Source organism: Ambystoma mexicanum, chromosome 9 (genome assembly GCF_040938575.1).
Source record: "Ambystoma mexicanum isolate Mex_15411 chromosome 9, UKY_AmexF1_1, whole genome shotgun sequence".
NCBI lineage: Eukaryota > Metazoa > Chordata > Amphibia > Caudata > Ambystomatidae > Ambystoma > Ambystoma mexicanum.
The window spans coordinates 1,305,804,275-1,305,821,529 of record NC_090931.1 but is presented as its reverse complement, the minus strand read 5'-3'; the positions used below and the strand labels follow the sequence as shown (position 1 = coordinate 1,305,821,529).

Genomic DNA, 17,255 nt, shown 5'->3' with positions numbered 1-17,255 from the left:
CCCAGCAACCCTTACACATCGAACCAGGAAATCACTGATCAAGAGTTGCTCGATTCCCTCGGAAACCGAGTGACACAGAGGAGAGAATGGAGTGACTTTAAGAGACATATTTCTGAGAATCCAGAACCTATGGAAAGAGGAACGAGACTGCAGGAGGTGAGAGGCGAACGGTGAGATAGAGGGAGCGAAATGGCCTTACAAGAGAGGTCATCCCTATTTAGTTCACTTTTTTATCTTCCCGTGAGCCACTTGAACCTCTCTTTTATTAAGAAACCTTTAATAAACGTACAAGCTCAAGTAGAATTTGTATTATCTACCCAATGTCCTATTTGTACTTGCAACAATTTCTTTGACCTTAATTTTAAAAATTTCCCATTTCCCAATCAAAACACGAGTTCTTGTTGTCCCACCTCATACAGCCAGACTGAAACCTATTTAGCCTGCCTCTCACATACTGTTTAAGTATGCATTTGCTGGATTTTACATAGCTTGAAGCTGACGTTGCTGGGAAGCAATGCAGCGTTGTACACCAAGGGACTACAGTAACAAGGCACAATGACAGCGACCAAGTCAAATTAATGGAATATGAAGGCTAATCTTGAATTGACATGAATGGAGGGAGTTCAGAAGACAACAGGCATGGGATAAAGGATACAGGCCAGCAATGGCAAAAGTAACCAACTTGGAGTCACTGTTGAGTGCCCACAACAGTGCAATATGCACATTCCTTATCCACCGAGAGGGGAGAGGAGGGGGATATCAACAGATCGCATGGGGGGTATCTAGAAAGAACATGAATTATTACCTAAATGGATGTGTATCACAATACACCGTATCCTCCACGTCTCCACCTACTATTGGCCCTTTGCCTCGATCCGCAGAAGGACCCGCAACCTCGAGTGCAGAAGTTCAGGTATCACGTTCCCATTTTGGGTCTGGCATTGGCCACCAGGTTCTGCTCATATGGATTGTAACATTGATCACTAGGGTTACAAAGAAACAGAACCGATCAGTCTGGTTGTTGCATCCCCCAAAAGGGCTCTATGAATGCCCTGTGGTGCACATCGTGCAAGTAGGTGAGGGCTCCTGGAGTACCAACCTGCCCAACCGGGTCAGTAAAATCTAAATATATTTCACCTTTGGGGGAGTCAGTCCCGGCCAATCCCCCAATCACCTTTGGATGGATGAGGCTCCACATTGACCCAGAATCTAGGCCCGGGGGCCAGTGGCTTCACCATGGTCCATGGAACCAATGCGTCCAGCACCATGGTCCTCCATTAACAGGTTTTGTGCACCCACAGATAAAAGAAGAAGAGTTAAAAAAAATGTTCTGCCACTTCCAACGTCCCCAAGTGGTTCCACCCCCAGGGCTCACCCTCATACAGTGCACCCACTATGGCCATTGCCTGCTTGAGGGAAAGGAAGCTAGCAGGGTTCAAGTGTGCAATTTTGACGTTGGAACCACAGAGGACACCTGCCACTGGCATAGGCTCACCTTCAATGCATTTGCGTACATGGGAACTCAATGGTAGTATCTTCCCTAAGGACACATTTGGGTAGTGTAGCAACACTGGCGTGTAGGTAGACCGGCTATCGCACTGCCAAGGTCCAATGCATAAGCAAAGTTATTATTTCAGGCAGAGATGTATAGTTTCCACATACAATAGTTCTCATCAATATTAGCGCATACCACTTCTTTATCGCCTCAAAATGCACCTCTCTCAGAGCACCACAGCAGACAAAACGATGACCCTGAACTGTGTAGGTCAGAGCTCTGGTAAAGAAAAGAACTAAAGTGCCATTTTAAAATGTGTAATACTAGCATTGATATGCAGAAAACACATCATATACTGTGTTTATAAGGAATTCAGAGCAGGAAAACTTCCACCGTCACCTTTTCTACTGAGATAAGTACATTTTGGAAAGATTATGTAGTGAGCAAATATTTATATTTTGAACCTACAAATTAACATCTATTGCAAAACACAGATTTTCAATAAATCTACGTGGACTTCAAGGACGAGAAAAGAAGATGGATAGTGCAGTCCCCTGCTGTGATTCTCGCATGTATTTAGCCACAGCAATGGCAATAGCAGATCAAATGAATTCAAGAATTAAGAGGGCCACACTATTTTCAAAACAACGCAATCATCCTCATCAACCAAAAGATCAGTGAGAGGGTTCATTCAGTGAGAGGGGCGAATGAGTGGGAGGGGTGCCCATTAGCTAGAGACCCAATCTGGTGAAACACATCACCCATTGGCTGAGATTCCCAACATCCAAAGCAACTACTTGTAGTTATGCTGGGGAATTGCCTGAGAATCAGAGGTGCGTCAAGCCTAGCAAAGTTGGATTGGTATTATTTGACCGTGGAATAATTGTTCGCAGTGGATTTGACCATAGACAATTTTTCGATGTGAACCCAATTTTGCAGCAAGCAAAATCATAACAATCCATCCCCTCCTCCCTCCCCAATACATCCCCAATACCCTCACCCCCACCCCACTTACCTTTCACCGTCCACTTTCCATCTGACCCTGCAGCATCAGTTCCGTCCCTGCATGCGGGTCAGAACTGACGCTGCAGGGTCCCTTACTCTTTTTTTTCAAATAAAGTCCCCCGCTTTCAATGTCCCGGAAGCAGGGTGGAGCCGCGCAACCCCTGTTCCCATTATAGTGAGCAAGGGAAGCGGGGGACACCCCCACAATCCCCGTTCCCCTTGTTCTCTATAATGGAACTGTATGGCCCAATTGACCGGATTTTTGGTTTTACGATCATTTTGTACAGCCTAAATTCGATCAAATGGGCCATACGGTAAAAAATATTCGGTCAAATTGGCCAATACCAGATATGCAACCTACTCGGCCCTTTTCATGTTTAAAATGTAGTCAACTGGTGAAAAGAGAGTAGTGATGCTTTTTCTTAGTCGTGATATCTGTATGGCGGTCAGGTATTGAAATCAAGATTCGAGGAGCAGGAGTCAAAACAGCTCCTGGTATCCGGCAACAGCAGAACTGTCTGCTGACAGCAAGGACCCAACTTTGCAAAAAGTTTACAGCACCTCGACATTGGGAAGTGAGCTATAACTCTGGGGCCCTTTCATACCACCCACAACCCCCTCCCTCTGCCATTATGCTTGCAGGGTGCTGGGGGTGGGGGATTCGAATACACATGTATACAAATTCCCAAACACAAAAAGGTAATGTCACATGAGCATGCTTGTGTGACATCACTTGGCCTGTGGAAACAAAAGTAGCTCCAGGAAGCAGTTGTCAAGTAAAGTAGGCAATGCTTGCCCTGGAGCTCAATACCACCCGCCTCCCCTCCGCCCCCACGCAATCGCGATTCTAGTACCCAGCATATATATATCTTCTAACAGCTTTGTATTTGTATATTTCTCTGGTGCCTGGGTGTCATGCTATGTACCAGCAAAACAACGAAATCCATAACTACGTGATGTAATAGCTGTGTTGTATATAGTCACTGCAGATTGTATGACGCGCGCGAGGGCCCAGCTGTCATCAGAATGTAGACCACCGCCCCCTGCGGCCAACATGACGAAGGGGGCGGCCTAACCGTGCATTTGCGAAGGATAGTGGACATGACCGGCACATTGAGAGGTCAATGAATGAATATAGTAAACATTACATCAGTTATATAGGACCAGCGTGCTGTACACACCTCCTGGCGTGGCGGCATACAGTCCATGATCCATGGCTGAACTTCAGGTACTGAGCGTGGCGATCGCTATTGATTACGCCCTCTTTTCACTGATGATGAAACCATTCTCTGACAATTAACAACGGTGAGAAGTGATGTGGCCACAGCGTGCTTACCTGCAAACGCGTCATCTGGGGAGGCAAACTCCCGATACCCAGCGACCTCCAATCGATCGATCACTGCAGAAGGCCCATCGATCCCGTCCGCGAGCCTCTCATTTGAACCCGGGGGCTCTCTGGCTGGTGACAGCAGCTCGCGCGACGGGATTTCAGGCGACTATAATTAGCCTGGCTGCTGGCTCCGTGGGGGGCCAAGGCAATCGGATTACCGGGATTAATCTGCACGGGACCACAGTAAAAAGCCAGACTCGGCACTACCGTGGCGAGCTTTTGCACACTTTTGACTTGCTTCGATGCCCATCAAAGGGAGACTGGTGGGGGGGTGTCTGGGTAGCCAGTGTGTGGAGCAACAAGGAGAAAACTTAAAAAGCAGGGCCTACCTCTTAGCACTCTACCCTAATACATTGCACGTCCAAATTACATACATAGTTCAGTGGCTACGCCCTCCATTTTCAAATTCATTGCCAAGCAAAAGCACAACCTGGCTTTATTATTGGACGGTGAAGCAACTTCTGATTGCAGGTATGTTAAACATCTTTTATGCTGTACCAATAACCAACAGCATTACGGTGCCCAGTACCTTGTCCGAGAAAATGGGGGTAACCAGACCGCAGTCGGTGGAGGAATAACAACGGGACAAAAAGAGGGGGCAGGGAGAAGAAGGAATAGGGGGAGGGGCAGGCACAGCTATCACAGTGGGAAGGTAGGATGGGAGTCAAACTTAAAGACCCATTACATCAGGAGGTACTTGTCCAGTCCTCATTTCGTTGGATTCTGGAATTTTAAGTCCTGATGTCCCATTATTAATCAGGACTACAAGTCCCTGAATGCAAAACAAAAACACCCGCTCGAATAAGTATATCTCAAATAGAATGGGGTCTCAGTCATGTGGGGGGTGACTGTGGACCATCTGAATATATGTAGAGCTGGTTTTAACTAGCACTGGAAGGCTTTATTGAGGGATGGATTAATGTGCAGGAGGTCAAAGGTCATATGAACGATTCTTACATCGCCTATGACCCTTCCACATAAAATGCACATGATCAGAAACAAACGTGTTTTTATTGTTAAAAAAAATAATAAAGAATGTTTGGCTTCCTTTCATCATATTCTATGGGTTCGGCAGTTTCACAAAGGTATCTGGAGTTAAATTCGTAAATAACATCTTTAAGTTTGAAACGAAGGATTGAAACCCAAAAATGAGAAGTGAGAAAAGGGTAGAAACAAATGACCACATTTACGTACTTAAGAAGCGGCAGGAGTGCCAACTCATTTTAAAATATTTGCAAAACATCTTTGCTAACAAGGCCCGGAAGAGGCAGGATCTCCAGGCAAAAGGGGCAATGCTGGGTGTCTATCCACTAGAGCATTCAAGGAAAAGGCACGAGTGCGTGGTGGGGGAGAGGAGAGTGAGAGGACGGGACGCAGCTAGTTTGAAAATATTAATTTACATTTTTAAAGTGATTTTCCATCAGCTGGTTCCTAGATACGCCCCGAGGCTGCGAGACAGGCATGGTGACAAGAGAGACGCACTCAAAGCAAAATTTCAAAACCGTTAAATAAAGTGTTGCTGTAATACCGAACAAATCCTAACTCTAAAAGGATGTTTCCCTGAAATGATGCTTCTAAGGGCCGTCAATGTCTAAGCTCAAATAAAACAGTGTCTGTGTCTAACCCTATGCTTGTCCTCACTCTATGCAAAAATGTGTAAGGGGTTCTTTTCTCAAAAAATTAAAAGTAGTGGTTAAACAGAAAAAAAGGAAACCAGCGTTGGTTTCCAGTGACATTCTTGCCAGGCGTGGTTTTAAGTTCAACAAAAATGAGGTCAATCAAACTGGGTTGCCTGCAAGACCTAAGCCACAGGGTCCTTACAGTGAATTCAAATACCTTCAGTGTCTTTGAGTTCCTTGGTGTTGCCTTTCACAAGCTTCAACTTATTCAAGCTTCAAAACACCACAAAAGAGATGTGTCGCAGTTCCTTCTGAAGCTCCTAGGGGCTGCCTTCCCCACGCTTCAGTCCTTTCAACACTATAAAGCAAACCAATAAGTCTCAAGCTTCCCAAGTTTAGGCCTCTTCCAACTTTCAACACAAAACATATCCTGACAGCTATCCAGCTGGTCAGGATATGCCTTTTCCTTCTGTACAGCCTTTCTTGCATACAATTCTCTCATGGTGTAGGATCAGAGACTGTAGAAAAAAACAGGCTCTTTGCTTTTCCTGAGAACGACCACTCTGATCCTTTACCCCTCTCTGTTTCCTACTCGCACTATCCTTTATGATATGATATGATATATGATAGGTTATTTATAACACGCTTAATACCCAGAGGTTTCTAAGCGCGGACCCGGGGATCGAACCTGTGTTGCTCTGTGTCGTCTTGCTTTCAAGGCAAGCAGGTTGCCCCTGAGCTATCCTCCCGAGATGCCTTTTTTTTTCTTCAGGTGCTTTTTGTGCCCAGTTGTACTGTCTTTTACTCGTTTCACTTTGTTGTGCACACTTGCATTATTCTTTTCCACTCTACACCTCTTCTGTGTTTCTTCCACCTTTCTGCTTTATTCTGCTTCTTGCACCCTTCAGTTTCACTCACTTCTGTGTTTGGTCATGCACACTTGCACTTTCTCTCCTTTGCCGTGCGTCCTTGCACCTTCAAACTGTCACTTTCCTTCTCCGTGCTTACTCGCACCTTTTCCATATTTTGCTTTTGGGCTGCTTGCCCTCACTTGACTTTCTCGTGCGCCCTCGCACTTCTCTCTTGCTTTGCTTCTATCCCCTTTAACTTTATATCCGGGCAGCTTGCCCTTTTTCTTTGAAATCTATTTGCTTTCTGTCCTTTTATTTTTGCGCCGCTCTCGCACCCTGTTTCTCTTCTGTTACTTTCTTCAGTCACTTTCTCTCGTGCTACTTTTCTGTTTCTTAAAACTGTTCTTCTTGCTTTCGACTTTGTGCCGTTTTACCAATCTTGCTTGTTTCCTCCCTTTCCTGTGCCAGCCGCATGGTCACTCCAGAATTTCTCTCTCATTCATGTGTAACTCACTGAGTAGCGTAGCGCTGGCAGTCTCTCCGGGATGCTTTGGGTCGAGGTCAAGGTCTCACCACCTGTCCCTCAGACATCCTTGGGCCCAGCACACCACCCAAGGGAACTAGCAATTGCACAGACTCTGCCAGCTCCGCCTTTCAGGAAATATGACTCCCCAGCCACGCTACAGCCCTCTTCACACAGCAGGGCAGCATCACAGCACACCGATCTCCTCTGGACCTTCCTTCCTGCAGCTCCCAGCTTTGTGGCTTCTCTGGACCAGAATGCTTCTCCAGTTCGCTCATCCATCTGTGAAACCACACCTTTAATAGTGAAAAAACCACTCAAGTTGAATCAGGTGTAAATGGTCACTATTAAATGCCTGACCCTGCCTATTAGTAGGAGAACTCACGTTCTTTCTAAGGTAGGTTGCCCTTACTTTCCCCATGTTGTTCCTATGGGTAATCTTTACTGATCTTAGTTTCCTCTTCCTCATCTCAGTATTTGGTGGGAAATGGGGGAGATTGATGATGCCCCATAATGGCTGAGGGAGAGAGGGTTGGGGTATTTTGGGACTGCTGGAATACCATGTCTCGCCCTTGGGTATCCTCCTTCCAATCCCTTGTAACCCTCCACTCAGGTGTTCCTCTCTCGCTTGTCCACCCCTAGGGTCGGGATCCTAAAGTAATGGCCCTTCCCTGACCACCTGAATGGAAGATCCTGAGGGAGTGAGTGGGAGAATACCATCCGGCTTCTCACAGGACGCAGCAGATAGAAAACCACTTTTAAATGTAAATTAATATTTTGAACATTGTCAAACAAAGGCCTCACACATTGCAAGGTAAACTACAAAATGGTGCATTATCGAACTTAAAATATGATATAGGCTTCAACCTTTGGTTTATCACACCAGGTTTTCCGACTAAAACCATTTCAAGAGCACAGACATATGGTGTGAAGATAAGAAAATACTATATGTTTTGCCCAAGAAGGAGGAAACTGTTTAGCCACCTTGGGCCTAACAAAATGCAGGGCACTGAAAACATGCCGAGATGAATGCATAACTGAAAAGGCAGTATTTCATTCACATCTGCCAAATATCGTAATGCGGTTTCAAATAAAGAGATTGGGCCTCGCGTATGTGATTGATAAAGACAAGAACAATTAAAGGCTTATTCTACATGGAAAGCATGGTATTTGCAAACACAGAAACTGCGATCGTGGAAGTGGGTGCAATTTGCAGCTGAAATAATAGACACATGCAGTTAAAATTTCCCTTGCCAAAAGCAACATATCACAATGATGATGCAATTATATTAAAAAGGCCCCATGTGCCCAAGAAAATGTAACCTTCACAAATACGTGTCTGTTTCTAGAGGCATGACTTAAGTTTCTATTTCCTGAGATGGGCTCAGTTTCTATTTAGAAAACTGTAGTAGTGACCAGGAAGTAATGTTATTGGGCCCTGTTCTCGTAAGCGATATTCAATCAACACTACAGCTAAGTCAATGCCTAGTCTGGGATGCTGAGGAAAACCCTTATTGATGTATTTTTATAATCAGTTCAGTACTCTGGATGACAACCCATGTATAACACCCCCCTCTTAGAATCCCCCTGACCCCACTGAGCCAAGAAGTAGGTTTGTTTTGCAAATTAAAAGGTTTATTTGAAAAATTAAACAATATATATGTCACACTTTTATAATAAAATTAAGATCTGATAGTACACTTAGACATATGATGTTGATCAACAGTGGGTAATCTGGCACTAGCACACTTGAGGAGTTAGTATAGAATGGATAAAGTAGCAAAAATACTTTTACGGTTTCAAGGGAAAAGCAATGAGGAATAAAATGCAGTACAGAAATACTTGATATGATTTTAGCAAAAGATAAGATAATCACTTTTTCTCTGGCAATTCACCCCCCCTCCCCTATGCAATGTAAGAAATGGAAGGAGATGGAATGAGGAGCACACAGTTCTCAGGAATGCAATCAAATACAATACAAAATTCAGTTTCCCCCCAGCAAGCTTAGAGGAAACAGGTAGGCGTTTAAAACACAGGCCCAAAATGATTTTAAATGTGATGGCAATGGATGGGAAAATGTGCCAATGATTTTAATTCCCTCTAGAGATTCAGGGTGAGTGGGAGATGCGTGTTGGTATTAGTTCAGGCTCACTTTAGCAATGCTCTATGAGTTATTACCAAGTTGCAAACGGATTTAAACAAAAGAAAGAATGGAGCTGCTATTTTGACAAGTGGAGAAATTGAGCCAAAATCGCAAATCGCGGTAAATTCGCGAGTGCGTGAATCGTGATTGCGGCAAATGTATAACGAGTAGGAAGTCGGTTCTAGGCTTGTTGGAAAGCTTAGATTCTAAGCTTGAATTTCGTTCCTAGCCCAACCGGTTCAAGAGATACGGACGATTTAATAAAGGTAGATTTCGGATTTAAAGTAAAACTCAAAATGACCAGTGACAGCTTGCAGCTTCAGAATTGACAGGTGACAGTTGTGCAGCTTTACAAATGACAGATGACACGATTTCTAGGAGGCTGTTCTACTTAGGTTAAAATAGTTTGGATTAGATCATTTTAACTAAGAGATTGGTTCTGCACAGTTCTGCTAGGTACTCACAATATAAATTTGAAATGGGCCTCGCCACGGATCTGGTCAGGTTTTGGACTGGACTCCGGTTCTGGTCTCGGCACTTCACAGTGATCTGGGTCAGCTCTCTGGTTCTGCTCACAGCAGTCTGGGTCACTCTGGATCTCTGGTCTGGTCTCTGGCAATTGTTCTTGGCAAAAGAATTCAGACAGCTCGCCCGGCTGTGGAATAGTTGCAAATGATTTTAAGGTTGCTGAGGCCTGCTGAGAAGAGTTCTCAGTTTGTGGGTTTAGGCCCTTGCTTTAAGTTCTGAAGTAAAGTTCTGGTCTTTGGAGATTGATGGATTTGAAGTCTGGATCTCTGGATGTGAAGTCGTCGGTCAGCATGCTCCGCAGCAAATGGAATTGAATGTCTCTACCTGTCCCAGCAGTCTCTTTTTATGTGTTTTGAAAATGGGTGTGTGCCTGGGCCTAGCTTAGCCTGCCCCTCTCTACTTGTCATTGGCCCAATTCTCCCCTCTCCCATGATTGGGGGAAGGAATGGATTGTCAGAGTGATGCTGTAGGTTTTATGGTCAGAGGATCCTCCCCAGGTCAGTTTGCCCACAAATCTATATTTGATTCAAATACATCTTTCCCAGATATACAATTTGTTGAAATTACATGTGCACATTATATATTCCTTATGGTCCATGCTTGTCCGCCTCTGATCTTCCTGGGGGCTTGCATTCAAAAATGACAACATTTTGTGCTTTTTAACTGGTTTTGCAATATCGGACATTTACCCAAAAATTACACACATGTGCGCAAGGAGTATGGACATTAATTGATGAAGTGTCAGATTTTTAACATGCAGACATTTGGAGTGAGACCCTATTTTCCGCTAGCAACCCCCCAGAATACACCACAGGGTCCTAACGCCTCTCAAAATGTTCACAGAAAAATCACAAAAATAATGATATTACTTATATAATTCTGACAAGTCCGCACTATGAGTTATCTATCTTTTTAAAATTATGCTCTGGTCAAAAAGGGGTGTGGCTTCCCACATCACAGGGGAGAATAACTGGTTTATCCACTTCCCCCAAGCCAGCTTGTTCACAGAGGCACAGCTGCCCCCCAGTTTCTCCCAAGAGGAAGCTATTTTACGACGCCCCCAATATAACATTTGCCTGAGTCCAGGACAGGCCTTTGTTCAACTCCCTGTAGTCCCCAGCTGCTCCACCCCTAATCTAATCAGAGAGGTGACAACTCCTTTTGGCAAGGGGAAGAGTGGCTGAGCAGGTTTTAACTCCTGTCGGGGGTATTTGTGAGGTAGAATCCAGTTTCATTAAGCCAGATTTCAGCTAAATGTCACTTTTTGTTCCCAGTTTTCTACATTCAAATCAAACTGACAATTTTTACCTATACATTAAATAATTACTTCCTTCAAGTCATTTCAGAATATAGTTTTACATTGTATCCACCTCTTAGCAAGTCTTTCCTTGGTCTGGTTTTGTTTCATTTGTTCAGTTTTACACAAAAGTCTGGTGGTTTTAAAACACCGGCTTTCTGATAGTGGCGAGTACTGGTAATGCAAGAATTTTTGGGATTAAGAAAATGAATTCCCCACAAGAAGGTTGTATCTTTGGAGTGGTCTCGTGCCAACTGCGCAGTTCTCCTATTCTGGCGTGAATGTGGGCGGCGATAGCTCATCCCCACATCCACCCAGTCTATTGATTTAGTTTGTTCTGGGATAGAATAATGGGCGGCGACAGCTCATCCCCACATCTACCCCGTCTAATAATTCAACATGGGTCAAAACCCATGACATTCTTTGAGATGAGCAATAAGATGACCCTTACCCTGAGAGAAGAAAGGCCGATGGGGTAATTGCAGGCTAAAGTCAACAACGGAGCAGCAGTGACTGGAGCAGATGCTCAGAGGAGAAATTCAACTTAACTGTGAAATGAAAGTGAGGATCGGCATATGTGTTTGAGGATTCCCATTAGCTTAAATTGATGATCATAGTGTGTTCATTTTCTCAAGAATCACTGTAATGGTTCAAGTATAAAAAAAACTTTACAACAGGCCTAGTTATTGAAGTAACCCATATAAAAATTCTTGGGAACAAAACCTAAAATGTGTTTTTAACTCCCCATTAAATGTCACAAAGCAGAGATTCGGGGATGTGATAACTTCATACATTAGATATCTGGTTTGAACGTGTCACGTTCACAACTATTTCTACTTTTGTATACACTGCGAAAAATTGCTGTTTACATCTGCAAACTCCTGCTGAGACAGGAGTTAGTTCATTACAAGTGGCAGAATTAGAGAAACCAAAAATATGTATGTTGTTGGATTTATGTGTAAAATGAAATGACGAAAGTTGTCATATAGTGACTTTTTAGTGAAAAATGTTAAAGTGTAAAATGAAACTCCAACGCCCTATCCACAGAGGTGCTGAGCCTTTGGGGCGGAGAGGACCATAGGGGTCCAATTAAAATTCAGGGCTAATAAGCTAATACCTCCTCATTTTAATACTTCACAGGTTTGGCTTTGAGGTTAAAAAGTGGAGGCACAAACCAGAGAGAGAAGAGCTGCCTAAAATCATCTGTGTGAACACTGAAAGAGGGTTGCAGAATGTAACCCCGCCTAGAAGGTGCCTGACACTACATTGGGTGGAATTGCTGATGAGTGCTGAAGGAAATCAGGGAATGTTTGCAAGGAGAGCCACACAGAGGGATGAATGCTGATGATTGAGGTGCCTAACCAAATCCCCGTTTTCCACAAGAGAGGGGCCAGAAATGCTGCTCTCTTCCCTGAGCACCAGCCCCAGAGACAGTCTAAGTAATGTGTCTAACTGAACCAAGTGTGGGGATTTGTTTGATGTAATACCTTCCCCTTAGTTAATGGGTTGTGGGCATGGAAGTAGACCCTTAGTATATTTTACAAAAAAATTATTCAATTACTTCCCCTACAGCGAAATAACACAGGGCAGTTTTGTTAAAATTGGAAATTGACAAAACCGCTCCCATTGTGAATAAGAAATATAGTAATTTAAGGTGAGTTAATCCTAATTTCATTCCCAACCCCAAAACTCCCTCAAGGGAAGGGGTGTTGTTTATAAACAAAATTCCTAATTTTTCACCTATCCTCAGACCTGGACTTGAAACAGACGGATGATAAATGTACAGTGAATGGATGGGTTTTTGGTGCTGGGGCAGAGAGGTGTCTTGCTAAACAAAATAAAGTGAGGTCCCCAATTGAAATGTACACTCTCTACAGAGTGAGAAAGGCACTCCAGGTAGAAGAGATTCTGCAGTGCATAGGGGCGGAGGAAGACGGGTTCTATCAATCCAAAGTATTATCAAAAGTCTGTTGTGCTTTCAACACTTCTAGCAGTTTCAAGCATGCAGGGAAATTAAATATACAAAGCGCTGCATGTGTGAAATTGCTTTTGAAAATAGAAACAAGTTGCAGTTGGTTTAAATCTAAACCTTATCAAGGAGTGCTAATGCTCGTGATCTTGTAATGTTCCCAGGTATTGTTTAATGTTTACATTGAGGGGTTTGTGGGGCACAAGGGTTGAACTGTGTATTTGGCCTGTGTTCCATGTACATGAGACCCAAAAGCGAAATTCTTAAAAGTGAGTCTTTGTATTGAAGCTTTGTTTTGTGCCACAGAGAAGGTGGCGTGTGTAATCATTTGGTGCAAATATCAATTGGACATCTTATTCAATAAATATATATTCTTTCTGTACCCCAGCATGGTTCTTGACTTATTGGTGGCACAGTGGGAGGAATCTACGTGACGCTATATGAGTCAGACAGGGCTAGACTGAATCAGACAATTGATATATTGTGTGGCACTTTAATTGGGGGGGGGGTTGAACTCACCAGGTTAGGGGCAGTCTCTAAATATATTGTTACAATACCTTCCCCTAAACCAGACTGGATTCAAATCAAACAATGGTAATGTTTAACAGAATTATAGGCTAGATTTATTATACATGAAATATGTGCATCTTAAAATGCACTCTAGTTAATAATTGTGGACCTAAAGGCAGTGTTTAGGTCTAATGAACACTCCAGTCTATTGGACCATTCTGGGTGAAGGGTTGGATTTAGGTATACTCAATTGATTTTACAAAAATGTATACAGCAACTTTATCCAAGGGGCTGAAAAATATACAAACATTATCTCTGTACAAAAGGGAGTAGAATATAGCCAAAAGCACAGAGAAAATAAGATGGGTTTAAACAAATATTCTAGGAGCCAACCCTGTAATATGAAGTAGAAAATGCAATAACATGCAACAGATACTATTAATCGTTCGTTAGACAAGTTCAGAACAGAGAATGAATATCCAGTGAAAGAGCATTCCAAAGATTTGGAGCAAGAAGTTGAAAAGAACGGAAATGGGAAGCAGTACTAGGAGGACATTGAGAGGAGCAGAGGACGAGTCAAGAGGTCTAGTTGAGTGATTCAAGGAAACGAGATCGCAAAGCTAGTCAGGTGCAAGAGCTGGATGCAAATAAGTGCTGGAGTGGGTGGAGCCTACACAGATTCCTGATGGGAATTCAGGACAAACATAGAAGCCCTTAGCATTTAAGGGCATTTATAAGCATTGAAACTGAATTCGAGGTTGAATGGCTTCAATGTGAACCTTCTGCAATGAGATCATAACTTGTGTAAGGTTTGGGCCGAGTGGTGACGTTCTGCAGAATTGTGCAGGAAGGAGATAGACCGGAGCCATCCTGATCCACAGCCTATTCACTAACATTGCAAGCTATCTACCCCCCATGGAATGGAAAGTAAGGGATGGCGGGGGGAGTTCAGACATAGCGCTCCATGCTAGTCCTTTAAACTGCCATAGTGAGCAGTACATGAGTGAGAACCCCACTTCAAGCATGCTGCCAAGTGCATTACCTAGCAGTCCATTGTGGGTCTAGTTCCTCATGATGCATCAAGGACCAGCTCAATCTGAAGGCCAACATATTTGAGGGTAACAAACGTTTGAATGCTTGGCGGCTATATGCCTCCGATATTTTATCATGGCAACCCCATGTTAAGAAGGATAGTTGTACCTTAGCACAGGTTTATGGCGGCAAAAATAAAAGCACTTAACACTTGTCTGAGTAGAGGAGGGGGCTTAAGTGGCTTTACAAGCCTAAGATAGAAACACATCGAGCAGAAACCTTGGGCTGGCCACGGTGGGGCAGTGTACATGTTTTCCCCATAGTCTTCCTTTCTTTTAACCATCCACCCATCCGTGTGCTAGGGACATTGTAATAATGTTCCAGCTCGAGCATGCCTTGGAAGGGCCTTTAGGAACAAGGGGTAAATCAAAAGTATTAGCCAGGCAATTCAATTGTAGCAAATAGGTTTGCCAATGTTGATGGAACCCAGAGTAATTGCACCAAACCTGAATTCTACAGTAAATGCTTGAACCAGAAAACAGAAGGCATGACATTATCATGCCAATAAATGTTTAAATGCTCTGGAAGAGATTGTTTGCACAATGATCGTTTTAAAGTTGAATACATTCATGTTCGCTTTTATTTGTAATTCTTACTTTTTTTAAATGTGTTTCTAAATTGTAATGGCTTAGTGCCAAACAGTGGATGTTTTTGACTTTGGAGGTTGAAGAAGAGCAGTTTGTTTTCCCTGGCTGGATTCCCACATTGTCATGCTTTTCAGGTCTTATTCTTGAGATAGGGAGAAGTTCGCTAACATTTAACCACCATTGGCGAGAATGTGGCACTTATGTCCCAGTTCTCCTGGCTCTTGGGAAATTGGGCAGCGTGGAGATTTATTCCCCTCCCCTAAAAGAGGTTTTTCTATAGGAGCTGCACTGAAGGCCAGTAGACGGGACCAAAGTCCTTTTGGAGAAATTGATGCCCAAACTCCAGGTTTACAGAATCAAATGTTGTTTCTGCCATCAATTTTACAGTGTGAATGGACTGCTAATTAGTGGGATATTGCTTTTTGTGTATATAGGGGATGTCTGTTTAGGAGTGCGACACTGCCTGTTTGGAACCCTGATTCATCACTGATAACTAATAAAAACACCTTATTCAACCTTAGGGTTAAGGGTCTTGGAAGGAATATTATTTGATGCATTTATTCCTGCTATATGGCACTATGTTGCACACTTGACCAGGTCTAAGGATCATTAGATTGTTACAAATGATCTGATTGGCCCTTGCTGGGTCGTTATCCGGCCGACAAAGACGTACCTGCTGTGCTCTGATCAGAGCACCGTGTCCCACGGAGTTCCCCTTCCCTTTCTTCACCAGCCACCATGGAAAGGGAGAAGGGACTATGTGTAATCGCTTCTTCCCAATCCATGGCAGCCCTTTTTTTTTTTTTGCTCGATTCAGGAAACGGATGACACACCATTGCTCAAGACGAGTAACAAATATTATTCGTCCCCCGGTTCAACGTGTCAGGGTACTAATAGCAATACAACCTTGGGAGGGGGGGGGCATTACTGGTCCGGTAACGCCCCAATGCTACATTAAAGCCGTTGCTTCACTCCAGCTTCCAGCTATCAACCAGGAGGCACTACCGAACTGGTAATGCCCCTGCTCCACTGGTTCTATTGCTTTAGTGAAATATATTAATATATCCTGACCAGTTGGGTGTTCCCCTTTTCACAGACATTCTAGCAAAACAGCAGCAATTGGAGAGCTGCCTCTCAAGCCATTATTTATATTTATGAACAGGAAATGCTCTTTTCATCACAAGAGAATGTACAACAGATAAAATATCAAATTTGACGAGAAGCAGTGAGTTTCTTACAATGGGGTAGGTTTGAGTGACATTCAGATCAGGTTGTGGAGGGGAGTAAATAAACAGTCACTGGGGACAGTAAATGGGGGGACATACCTACATTCAGGACAATCAGCATTAGACATTTTTAAGTGCATGTAGGTGGTACGGCAAGCTATGTTAGGGATGTGATTATGATGGATGAAGTGCTGGAGCATTGGCAGAGAATGAGGGACAGAGAATGTTAGCGTGAAGGCAGACGATGGGTAGGTTAAGAGAGTAACCCAGAGGTACGGAGGTAGGCTTTCAGTTTGGTTTTGAACAAATCAGTGTGGATGGTTTCTCGGATGTCCAAGGGAAGAGAATTCCATGCAAGTGGAGCAAGATGATAGAAAGAGCGGTAGTGACATGAAGCGCAGGGAGGGCGAAGTGCCACAAGGGTAGTTGAGCAAGCGAAGCAGAGATTACAGTAAGAGTTGTAGAGTTGGATAGGGGAGGATATATACAGTTGTGCATGGTCATGTATAGATTTGAAAACCAGGATAAGAAATTGGAATCTGGCTCTGTTTTGCATCATCACCCATCCAGCCTGGTGATGGTAAGACGAAGTAGGTGTGAAGTGAGGAAGATCAAAGAGTTCTGGTTGCAAAGTTAATCATCTTGTCGAGCGGGCAAAAAGTGTAGTTGGGGAGACCAAAGAAGATGCTTGCACAGTAGTCCAGTTTAGAAAACACAAGAGTGGCAGTGGTGATTTTCCTAATATTTAGGAGGTTGCGGCAAGCCGTCATTCCACTTTTGGAGATTAAAGAAGAGAACGTGTGAGAAGGGTCTTAGGTGTGAAGCCATTAGTCCCCTCTAGCAATGACTACTTTGTGCTCTGAACAGGTTTATGCACTTAGTAGTCTCCTTGAGATTCGCAAGAGATATTGCACTAACAAGAGAATCTCCTATTACTCATTTCCTACTCTAGAAAGGGCACACTGCTGATGTTATTGGTGCGCTCGAGATTCTGAAGTGATACTATACTTGAGAGTTTCG

General features: G+C 43.6%; 1 protein-coding gene across 4 annotated transcripts in view; it reads right to left on the bottom strand.

Moving 5' to 3' along the window:
* MYLK (myosin light chain kinase) overlaps positions 1–17,255 on the bottom strand; it is a 1,914,870-nt gene that overhangs the window by 782,113 nt on the left and 1,115,502 nt on the right. Inside the window, exon 1 of one of the 4 annotated variants that reach the window (XM_069616674.1) lies at positions 3,837–3,965. The exons of the other annotated variants lie outside the window; for them this stretch is intronic. The gene's annotated coding sequence lies outside the window, so the exon portion shown is untranslated. Of the gene's footprint in view, positions 1–3,836; positions 3,966–17,255 lie in introns of those variants that run through there. 4 annotated transcript variants of the gene reach the window in all.